Consider the following 13060-nt stretch of genomic DNA (forward strand, 5'->3'; position numbering starts at 1 on the left):
ATACTTCACACATTAATGTAAGGTTAATTTTTATAGTGTTTGTTTTCTCTCTGTCTCAGATTTTACAGCTTCCCATAGTAGTTCTGCTGTTCCAGTCAGTAAACTTATATTTGTCTGCACCTCCATGCTTCCTCCTCAGTCTTTACCTTGCTTTGTTCCTGTTGGCTGCCCTAAATCTCTTTAACCAGCTAGCCTCACACCAGAATCACATTCAAAAGAATATTAAATGAATCCACAGTGGAGGAATTTATATATGTATTTACTTATTAGTACTGCTTAGGTCCAGTTTCACTTATTGCAATTTATTTCATTTTTTTTTTTAATGATTAGCCCAGCAGTGGATGATCCACTGCTGGGCTAATAATTAAAAAAAAAATTTGATTTAGTTGTTTTTTGGGATGTTGGCATGGAAAGTGAAATTGCATGGGGGGGGGCAAGAAAATTTTTGCCCAGGGTCCAGTCAATATTAAAGATGGCCCTGCTTATGTGGGCTGTTCTTCCACCAGTCTACAATCTTCTGTAGAATGACTAATATATGTTGCCAACACCTTTATGGCTAGAGTGAATAGAATTAGTGAGGGAGGTAACATTGGTTCCATGGCAAATATTATTTTTTATAAACTGACTTTTAAATCAAAGCTGTTGTAAAGAAATATGAAGGAATAACCCGTCCAAATGGTCAAACACTTTTTTCTCATCTATAGAGATTATGATGGAGTTACCAATTGCATAATTTTATTCATATTGGGCTAGATTACAAGTGGTGCACTATTTAGCACTCATATTACAAGCTGAAAAGTTGAACTTTATAAATCATGACTGCATTAACATATACTCCCCATTAACTTAAATGGAGCACATAAAAAAAAAACCTTGCACATAGACTTGCAAGCTAACCTGAACTGAGCTATTAATATAACACATACTGAAATATATGTAATATTTATATTTAAATATATACATCTGTATATATACCTATACCTTAAATTCCTGCTTTTCCAAATAAAGATACTAAAAGAACCCCTTAACGACCGGCGTCACTAAGCCCTTAAGGACCAGCATCGTACCCTGTCTCGTATGCTGTCTCTGGCCTCTCTCTGCCGCAATATTGCTAAAAGTAGTGATATTGCGCTATTTCTGCATGCCCCACAAGTGGGGGGGGGCGGGCTGTGGGTGGGACCATTACGCTACAGAAAAAAAATTCTGAGAGCAGCGGTAAGGGAAAAGGAAGGGGGGAGGAGCAGCAGGGAGGGGGAAGGAGGTAGAGGGGGATCCTATGGTGGAGGGGATGGGAAAAGATCTTGGAGGGGGTAAATTATGATTGGGAAAGAGTTGGGCAGTTAAACTACAGAATTTTTTTTTTTTTTTAAATTAAAAATAATAGAAAACCGGGGTACTGGCAGACAGCTGCCAGTACCTAAGATGGAGGGAATTGGTTAGAAGGGGGAGGTTATTGAGCTTTTGGGGAGGGATCAGGGAGGTGGGAAGGTAAGGGGGTAATCCTACACTAAGGAAAATAATAATAATATATATATATATTTTAAATAAAGTGTAAAACTGCATACTGGCAGATTGTCTGCCAGTACTTAAGCTGGGGTGACCATTGGGGGGTGGGGGAGGGAAGAGAGCTGTTTGAGAGGGATCAGGTAGGGATCAGGGGCTGGGAAGTGTTAGGTGGGAGGGTAATCTCTACACTTAAGCTAAAATTAACCTTACAAGCTACCTGATTAACCCCTTTACTGCTGGGAATAATAAAAGTGTGGTGCGCAGCTGCAATTAGCGGCCTTCCAATTACCAAAAAGCAATGGCAAAGCCATATATCTCTGCTTTTTCTGAACAAAGGGGATCCCAGAGAAGCTTTTACTATCATTTGTGCCATGATTGCGCAAGCTGTTTGTAAATAATTTCAGTGAGAAAAAACCTAACACTTCAATATCGCGCAAATAACATAGCAAATTTGCATTACCCATAGAAGTCCATGGAGAAGAAAAAGTTGAAAAAAACCTTAACACCTCAATATTGGCAAACAACATAGCATAATCTCATTAGAGCTAACTTGACATGAATATTTCATTTTGTAATGTTCTTTAGATAACCGAATATGATGGCATATTAAACAAATATATATTTACTAGTCCTAAAGCCTGTGTACACGGGCCATTTTTTGCAGTACAGCTTTCTCTCTCCCTTTCTTTTGCTTTCTCTCTCCCCATCTCTTTTGCTCTCTCTCTCCCCCCTCTCTTTTGCTCTCTCTCTCTCCCCCCTCTCTTTTGCTCTCTCTCTCCCCCCCTCTTTTGCTCTCTCTCTCTCATTTGCTCTGTCTCTTCTCCCCCTCTCTTTTGCTCTCTCTATCTCCCCCTCTGTTTTGCTCTCTCTCCCTCTCTTTTGCTGTCTCTCCCCTCTCTTTTGCTCTCTCTCCCCTCTCTTGTTCTCTCTCCCCTCTCTTTTGCTATCTTTCTCCCCCTCTCTTTTGCTCTCTCTCTCACCCTCTATTTTGCTCTCTCTCCCCCCCTTTTGCTCTTTCTCCCATCTCTTTTGCTCTCTCTCCCCCTCTTTTGCTCATTCTATCATCTCTTTTGCTCTCTCTCCCCACTCTTTTGCTCTCTCTCCCCCCTCTTTTGCTCTCTCTCCCCTCTCTTTTGCTCTCTCTTCCCCCTTTTTGCTCTCTCTCCCCTCTCTTTTGCTCTTTCTCCCCTCTCTTTTGCTCTCTCTCCCCTGTCTTTTCCTCTCTCTCCCCCTTCTTTTGCTCTCTCTCCCCCTCTTTTGATCTCTCTCCCCTCTCTTTTGCTCTCTTCCCCTTCTCTTTTGCACTCTCCCCCCTCTTTTGCTCAATCACCCCCCCCCTCTTTTGCCCTCTCTCCCTTCTCTCTTTTTCTTTCTCTCCCCCCTCTTTTGCGCACACGGCCCGGCCCCGACCCTTGTCCCAACCAGCCCTGTCCCTGTCATGCCTGGCCCTGCCCCTGTGATGTCCGGCCTACGTCACGCCTCAACCACCGTTCTCACTGCGGAGAACATCTGCAGGTTAGTTTGTAGAAGGCCAGGTGTGTTTGTCCTCACGCAGTCTCTACTGCGCATGACAGCTTCTGAAAAAAACACTTGGCCTTTTATATTATAGGATACATATATATATATATATATATATATATATATATATATAGAACAATGTAGAAGAAGGGCACTCTCAGGGTTGAGAGTGCCCTTCTTCTACATTGTTCTTTAACTATCTCTTATAAGGATTGCACCCAGGTTGTGGCTGCTCCACCTGGTTGGAGTGCTGGGCTATACGCTATGTTGACTTTTGATATATATATATATATATATATATATATATATATATATAAATATATATATATATATATATAATATACATTTATAAATACTTAGAAGATATTTCTCTATGTACAGAACATTGGAATGTGTGTGTATATATATATATGTATATATATATATATATATATACATACAACACACAGAGAAAGCCCTGCACTCATTAGCAAGCTCTCAGCTAAGATTAAAAGCAAAAATGGAAAGGTTAGTAACCGCATCTGGCCAAATGGGACAAGCCCAGGTACCACGTCAAGGTCCTTTCCAAAAACCTGGGACCCTAAAACAGCCACACAATGCAAGCTCTCAATCCAAACAAACTGGGAACAAGTCTTATACAAAACACGGAAGGGGACTGTCCTCCTAGACCGGACCAGGTACACATCCCATGACCCTGCAACATGCTCAGCCCTGGGTGCTCACTTGCACTCACAAGAAGCTGTGCTGTCCCCAGAGTCACAGGCAGTTAGCCCCAGACAGGTCTGGGTACAAGAACCATAGGGAAAATTACAAAACAAATTAATACAACACACAGAGAAAGCCCTGCACTCACTAGCAAGCTCTCAGCTAAGTTTAAAAGCAAAAATGGAAAGGTTAGTTTCCGCATCTGGCCAAATGGGACAAGCCCAGGTACCACGTCAAGGTCCTTATATATATATATATATATACATACATACATACATACATACATATACTTATATAGACATGTATCTGTATGTATCTCAAGGTTAAAGCCCTTTTTTTAACACCCAAGATCTCCTATCTTTGAGCCCTTAAAAATTTTGTGTGCAATATTTGTTTTTAATAATTTTAGTATCTTTGAAGTGCTTAGTGCAATTAAAAAAAAAAGTTAACCACAGATCTGAGATTGCGATGAATATTCTCTCGTAAATTACAATTGTGCTAGTGAAATCATGATTGTGCTCAACCTGTAATATCAAAAAAGTGTAAATAGAACAGCACAGTAGATAGTTAGGTGCTCGGGAAGACAGGTGAGCTGCCAATTCACCCAAAGTCTGTCCACAATATATAGATGTCCACAGCACTAAAAGTTGCAAAAATTCTTTATTTAGGACATAAAATAACAGCAACGTTTTGGGGTTAATACCCCTTAATCATGCATGGGTTAACAATCTATGTTGCACACTTTTATATCGTATACTTTGACGCCAAAGGGCAAATTCCCTGAATTTCATGCATCTCTATCTCCACCTAGTGGTGAATCCATATATTACAGTCTCTATTACTAAATTCTATCTCTAATTTAAATCTAATTTTAAAAATGGTATGTACACACAATTTTTTCGGTTACCTAAAGATTGTTACACTTATTTGATGGTACAAATAATTTTATTTATCTCATCTTTCAAATTATTCATTAATATACCTGAAATTGTAAGGAAAAAGGATTACAAATATACTGACATATCCAAATCTCTATTAAGGCCTTTTGGGACCATAGTATCCATTTTATGTATCCACCAAGTTTCTTTTTGTCTAAGCAACTTCTCCCTATCCTGACCATTTCTCTGAGTCTGTATGTGGTCTATATTCTGCCATCTCATCTGACTAATGTTATGTCCTTTCTCAATAAATTGACTAGAGACTGGAGCTTCGGTATTACCACACCGTATATTAGAACGGTGTTGGCTCATCCTGTCTCTTACTTTGCGGGTGGTCTCACCTAAATATACAAGAGAACATGAGCATTTAATGAGATATACAACATGTGTAGTTTCACATGTATAAAAACCATTGATTCTATACTGTTTGTGATTGTGTGGATGATAAAAAAATGTGCCCTTGATTATAGAACTACAACTCATACAATTTAAACAAGGGTATGTACCCCTAATGTTAGATTGTATACTACACCTACTGGGGCCTACATCTGATTTAACTAAATAATCTCTTAAATGTTTCACTCTTCTATGAGCCATTAGTGGAGGATTTTTGAATATGGGTATTTTGTCATTACAGTCCTTCAATATATGCCAATGTCTATGTACACTATTTGATATTTGATTACTAAGAGGACTGTATTGAGATATGAAGACCATTCTATTTTCTTTGTTGTTAGATTTCCTTTCTTGTTTATCCTCTTTGAAAATATCTGTCTTTTTTTCTTCAATTCATTATTTGGGTAACCTCTTTTTAAGAATCTGTTTGACATCTCTTCAAATCTGTGGTTACAATTATGTTCATTACTGACAATTCTTTTAACTCTTAATAGCTGACTTTTTGGTAGTGATTCAACCAATCTCCTTGGATGAAAGCTATCAAACCTTAATAAGGTATTTTTATCAGTATCTTAAGTATATAAGTCAAACTCTAGTCTGTTGCCCACTTTACTTATCTTAGTATCTAAAAAGGTTACACTTTCCTCACTATAAGTTACTGTCAGTTCTAAACTATTCACCAATGAGTCTTTAACAAACTCTTCCAGGGAGCCAATGTTATCCCACAATATGCCAAAGACATCATCTCTATATATCTCCTCCAAACGGAGCAATATTGTTTAAATCTCATATTTTCACAGATGACCCTTTCTTCAATTTCATTCATAAACAAATTGGCATATGATGGGGCAACATTGGACCCCATAGCAGTGCCCCTCAATTGAACATACCACTCATCTTGAAACAAGAAGTAGTTCCAAAAAAGAATTAGTCTTAACATATCTTCAATGAACAAACCCTGAAGTTCTGTACATTTGTTGTTAATTGTTAAATTCTTCATTACAATTGATATGCCTATCTCATGTTTAATACATGTATACAGGCTTTTTACATCCATTGTAAAAAGTATAAACCCATTAGATGGAAATTCGAGAACCCTTGCTTTCTCTAGGAAATGGTTGGTATCTTTAATATAAGATGACATTTTATTAACTTCTGGCTGGAATATCTTGTCTGAAATATTTGAATATACAGTATAGATTGTACACTGGAGACTAAGGGTCTACCAGGGGCCTCTTGCTGTCTTTGTGTATTTTAGGATTTGAGTAAAATGTAGGGGTGCGTGGATTATTTACATATAGGTACTCCTTCAATTTTTTATCTATAACACCATGATCAAATGCTTTTTTCAAGATATGTGAAATTTCTTTTTGTAATAAAATTACAGGATTAGATTTCAACTTTCTGTATGTATTTTTATCTTGTAACTGATCATTTATTTTCCCTATGTAGTAACTATTATCCATAAAGACTGTAGCGCCCCCCTTGTCTGCCCCTTTCAATATAAGGTTGGACTGGCCTTTTAATGATTTAAGAGCTTTATGGTCGTTGGCTGTAAAATTGGTGTTTCTTGTTTATCCTCATATTTTCAAAGAGGATAAACAAGAAAGGAAATCTAACAACAAAGAAAATAGTATGGTCTTCATATCTCAATACAGTCCTCTCAGTAATCAAATATCAAAGAGTGTACGTAGAGATTGGCATATATTGAGGGACTGTAATGACAAAATACCCATATTCAAAAATCCTCCACTAATGGCTCATAGAAGAGTGAAAAATTTAAGAGATAATTTAGTTAAATCAGATGTAGGCCCCAGTAGGGGTAGTATACAATCTAACATTAGTGATAAGAACTTGGGTACATACCCTTGTTTAAATTGTATGAGTTGTAGTTCTATAATCAAGGGTAAATTTTTTTTATCATCCACACAATGGCAAACAGTATAGAATCAATGGATTTTATACATGTGAAACTACACATGTTGTATATCTCATTAAATGCCCATGTTCTCTTGTATATTTAGGTGAGACCACCCGCAAAGCAAGAGACAGGATGAGCCAACACCGTTCTAATATACGGTGTGGTAATACCGAAGCTCCAGTCTCTAGTCAATTTATTGAGAAAGGATATAACATTAGTCAGATGAGATGGCAGATTATAGACCACATACAGACTCAGAGAAATGGTCAGGATAGGGAGAAGTTGCTTAGACAAAAAGAAACTTGGTGGATACATAAAATGGATACTATGGTCCCAAAAGGCCTTAATAAAGATTGGATATGTCAGTATATTTGTAATCCCTTTTCCTTACAATTTCAGGTATATCAATGAATAATTTGAAAGATGAGATAAATAAAATTATTTGTACTATCAAATAAGTGTAACAATCTTTAGGTAACCGAAATTTTTTTGTGTACATACCATTTTTAAAATTAGATTTAAATTAGAGATAGAATTTAGTAATAGAGACTGTAATATATGGATTCACCACTAGGTGGAGATAGAGATGCATGAAATTCAGGGAATTTGCCCTTTGGCGCCAAAGTATACGATATAAAAGTTTGCAACATAGATTGTTAACCCATGCATGATTAAGGGGTATTAACCCCGAAATGTTGCTGTTATTTTATGTCCTAAATAAAGAATTTTTGCAACTTTGAGTGCTGTGGACATCTATATACTGTGGACAGACTTTGGGTGAATTGGCAGCTCACCTGTCTTCACGAGCACCTAACTATCTACTGTGCTGTTCTATTTACACTTTTTTGCTATACTGGGCTGCTAAGGAACGTGCACATTGATTTTAAAGGAAAAAACGGTACCAAAATTTTTGCATACACTGAATTTGATGCGGCACGGATTACAACCTTGATGAAAGGTTCAAGAGATTTCTTAAGGACAATACCAAGTGAAAGTCTGGGTAAAGAGTACGAGCAATTGAAACTTAAACAGATGACGTGGGACCTTCATGCGACCACATTGGCCGAATATTACCGGGTCAAGAGAATACTCAGGGGTCTCCGGATGAGTACTTGCCCGACTTTACTCAGAGATAACAAGAGTATTGTAAAACATTTGAAGCAATACTTAACAATGTTCCTACGATTTAAAGGTTCTTACCGTAGAATCCCTCCTCAAAGAGATGGAGCTGCAAGAAATCAAGATTAAAGAAAGTAGAGACGAGTTGTCTAAATCGATGACTGTGGTGGAGATTACAGCCTTGGAGGCTCAGATTGATGAAAAGATCAGGCTACAGCAAACCGAAATAAAGGAGACGAAGCGTGTCAAGTTCCTAAGAGATTAGGATGACTACCGGAGAGGGTATGTTTACAAATGGCGATCCAGTACCCATGGCAACCGGCCACCCAATGCAGGGAGAGGAAGACACACAGCCAATCAGCAACGGTCACGTCAATCGCATCAGAGAGGAGGAGCCACAGGATCATCGACACAGGACAGCTCTTCAGAACAATCCTCCTCCCCTTTAGACCAGAGTGGGGAAGAAAGCACCGCAGAGGGGGGCGGAAACACGGCAAGTGTAGGCAAGAGCAGTGGTATGTCGACAAGGAGGGTGTTCAACAAAAAGAAGACACAGAACCGCAAGTAGACTGCCATAGGCAGAGTGACAGTACTGTTATTAATATTTCTAAATATGAACTATAAAAACAGGAACAAGAACTCCTTGATAAGGGATTTTCTTTTTGCCCATTTACAAACATTGATTTTTTTGAACTTGAAAAATATTTGTACAGATTCTTTAGAAATATTAAATTGAAATATTGGTTTGCAAATAATGAAATATCATGTAATATTACTCAAAAACAACAAGGCAGCAATTGGTCATTGACAGCACTAGGGCTTTCAAGAAAAAATAGCTTGTTTAACCCTAACATTAATGATTACAGCATAAACACATACATAAAGTTGGTGGAAAATGATGTAAAAAAACTAAAAAATGTACACAAACAGAAAAAAGTTGCTACACATATTAACACCAATTTTACAGCCAACGACCATAAAGCTCTTAAATCATTAAAAGGCCAGTCCAACCTTATATTGAAAGGGGCAGAAAGTTGAAATCTAATCCTGGAATTTTATTACAAAAAGAAATTTCACATATCTTGAAAAAAGCATTTGATCATGGGGTTATAGATAAAAAATTGAAGGAGTACCTATATGTAAATAATCCATGCACCCCTATATTTTACTCAGTTCCTAAAATACACAAAGACAGCAAGAGGCCCCCTGGTAGACCCATAGTCTCCATGTACAATCTATATATTGAAATATTTCAATTTTTCTAGACAAGATACTCCAGCCAGAAGTTAATAAAATGTCATCTTATATCAAAAATACCAACCATTTCCTAGAGAAAGCAAGGGTTCTTGAATTTCCATCTAATAGGTTTATACTTTTTACAATAGATGTAAAAAGCCTGTATACATGTATGAAGAATTTAACAATTAACAACAAATGTACAGAACTTCAGGGTTTGTTCATTGAAGATATGTTAAGACTAATTCTATTTTGGAACTACTTCTTGTTTCAGGACAAGTGGTATGTTCAATTGAGGGGCACTGCTATGGGGTCCAATGTTGCCCCATCATATGCCAACTTGTTTATGAATGAAATTGAAGAAAGGGTCATCTATGAAAATATGAGATTTAAACAATATGGCTCCGTTTGGAGGAGATATATAGATTATGTCTTTGGCATATGGTGGGGCAACATTGGCTCCCTTAAAGAGTTTGTTAAAGATTTAAACTCATCAGTGAATGGTTTAGAACTGACAGTAACTTATAGTGAGGAAAGTGTAACCTTTTTAGATACTAAGATAAGTAAAGAGGGCAACAGACTAGAGTTTGACTTATATACTAAAGATACTGATAAAAATTCCTTATTAAGGTTTGATAGCTTTCATCCAAGGAGATTGGTTGAATCACTACCAAAAAGTCAGCTATTAAGAGTTTAAATAATTGTCAGTAATGAACATAATTGTAACCACAGAATTGAAGAGATGTCAAACAGATTCTTAAAAAGAGGTTATCCTAAAAAATTAATTGAAGAAAAAAAAGACAGATATTTTCAAAGAGGATAAACAAGAAAGGATATCTAACAACAAAGAAAATAGAATAGTCTTCATATCTCAATACAGTCCTCTCAGTAATCAAATATCAAAGAGTGTACATAGACATTGGCATATATTGAGGGACTGTAATGACAAAATACCCATATTCAAAAATCCTCCACTAATGGCTCATAGAAGAGTGAACCATTTAAGACATTATTTAGTTAAATCATATGTAGGCCCCAGTAGGGGTAGTATACAATCTAACATTAGTGATAAGAACTTGGGTACATACCCTTGTTTAAATTGTATGAGTTGTAGTTCAATAATCAAGGGCAATTTTTGTTATCATCCACACAATGGCAAACAGTATAGAATCAATGGATTTTATACATGTGAAACTACACATGTTGTATATCTCATTAAATGCCCATGTTCTCTTGTATATTTAGGTGAGACCACCCGCAAAGCAAGAGACAGGATGAACCAACACCGTTCTAATATACGGTGTGGTAATACCGAAGCTCCAGTCTCTAGTCACTTTATTGAGAAAGGACATAACTTTAGTGAGATGAGATGGCAGATTATAGACCACATACAGACTCAGAGAAATGGTCAGGATAGGGAGAAGTTGCTTAGACAAAAAGAAACTTGGTGGATACATAAAATGGATACTATGGTCCCAAAAGGCCTTAATAGAGATTTGGATAGGTCAGTATATTTGTAATCCTTTTTCCTTATTTCAGGTATATTAATGAATAATTTGAAAGATGAGATAAATAAAATTATTTGTACCATCAAATAAGTGTAACAATCTTTAGGTAACTGAAAAAATTGTGTTACCTAATAGAGACTGTAATATATGGATTCACTAATAGGTGGAGATAGAGATGCATGACATTCAGGGAATTTGCCCTTTGGCGCCAAAGTATACGATATAAAAAATTGCAACATAGATTGTTAACTCATGCATGATTAAGGGGTATTAACCCCAAAACGTTGCTGTTATTTTATGTCGTAAATAAAGAATTTTTGCAACCTGTAATATCATGACAATGGAAAGGGGGTGCAAACAATCAATATAACGCTAGCACAATAGTTTGCATGCTACTTGTTATCTAGCCCTTATTGTTTCATTGTATTTTATTTTGTTTTGTGGTTATACACTGTTTATAATGATAATTATTTTTGGTCACAAGATCGAATCCCTAGAACTAGTAGTGGATAAAGAATCACTAGATAGAAAACACTGGTAGCAGACAGAAGTCTGTTGCATAATATAACTAGATTGTAAAAGATAATATGCTCTCATCAGGGGGATATGTCACACTATTTAAAACATAACTTTTATTGAAATCCACTGCTAGACCTAGTTGTTAATTAATTAATTAATTATACCCAGCACCTATACCCAATATTATCATCCATATAATAATAGATAATAAAGGGAAATGAGTCTGTAATACCAACATTAACAAAGGTGAAATCCCTGTTTGAGGACCTCATGTATGATGAAAAGAGGGAGATTTGGGGGTTAATTAATAACTTGTAAATCTTGTCAAACTTGAAAATAATTATTAATAATTATTAAAGAGGTTCTATTTTAAAAAATAATAAAATCATTAGAACACACATTTTTTTAGAATTTTTTAGATCATCTATAATAATTTTTAATAATTATTATTAATATATTTTTACATTATTTTTATATTTAATATTTATAAAACGCTAACCCGACACCGTATGACCTGCAATGCTAAACCCAATCTGGAATTCACATATTTTACATTTAAATGTTCTTCACACAAAAGTAAATGTTATATTTATTTTTAAATATATATTTCTACATATATATGATTATTATTTTATAAAATTTATATCCATACCTGTATATATATATATATATATATATATATATATATATATATATATATTGTAAATTCATAGAACATATTCCCCATATGTGAATTACATTGGAATCAAGATATTTACAGTATATACGCAGTTAAACACATTATTAAATATTAAAGATGAATAAACATGATTGGTAATGTTTTGAGGTATTTGACTGGAAAGGGCTCCAATGAGTGTGTGTGTGTGTGTATATATATGTATTTATTTTGTATACATTTGTATATATGTGGTTATATATATATATATATATATATATATATATATATATATATATATATATATATATATATATATATTAAAAGGACATTTTTTTAGAAAAAATTCCAAAAGAAGGAAGTTATTCCTCCTTTAAATAGAAAGGGAATACAGCACTCTTTAATTTATTTTAACTTTTTATTGTTACGTAGCATAAAAACAATATAATAGTTACAGCTGCTTATGGATCAAACAAATGAGAGCTTAATCTAAACAGAGAAAACCTCCTGTGTTTACCCAGCAAAAGTTATGGCCTGTTAGAGACAAGAAATCAAAACATCTCATGTATTTCTAAAATATGGAACACATTGAACTCTGCACCCCTTAAATCGAGTCCTTCCCTAGGGAAGTGGTTAAATCCTCTATATTCACAATCTCCAGTCCCGGACAAGTAAATAGCAGCAGTCCCTCTATTTGGATCCATGAGCTGCTGTTAGCACCAGCAAATGACCACAGTGTTTAAAACCGCTCTTAAGATCGATCCCTTCCTGTTTGACTCCCTTTACGAGGTCTGATCATCAAGCTTCAGCTATGCTTTCATGGCCTCCCGTTGACGAGAGTTCATTTCCATACGAGTATACACAGACCGCCAGCTTTTGATCCCGCCTCCTTAACTTGGGAACACCCAGTTCTTTGGTTACTCTGTTTCCTTGTTTTTCAATGTGGATACACAGTTTCAGTTTCAAACAATTGGCTCCATAGTACACAGCTTTTTAGACTTTTCAAGGTAAATACAGTTGCTCTCAAAGCACAATCCTT

This window comes from Bombina bombina, chromosome 2 (assembly GCF_027579735.1).
Source record: "Bombina bombina isolate aBomBom1 chromosome 2, aBomBom1.pri, whole genome shotgun sequence".
Classification (NCBI taxonomy): domain Eukaryota; kingdom Metazoa; phylum Chordata; class Amphibia; order Anura; family Bombinatoridae; genus Bombina; species Bombina bombina.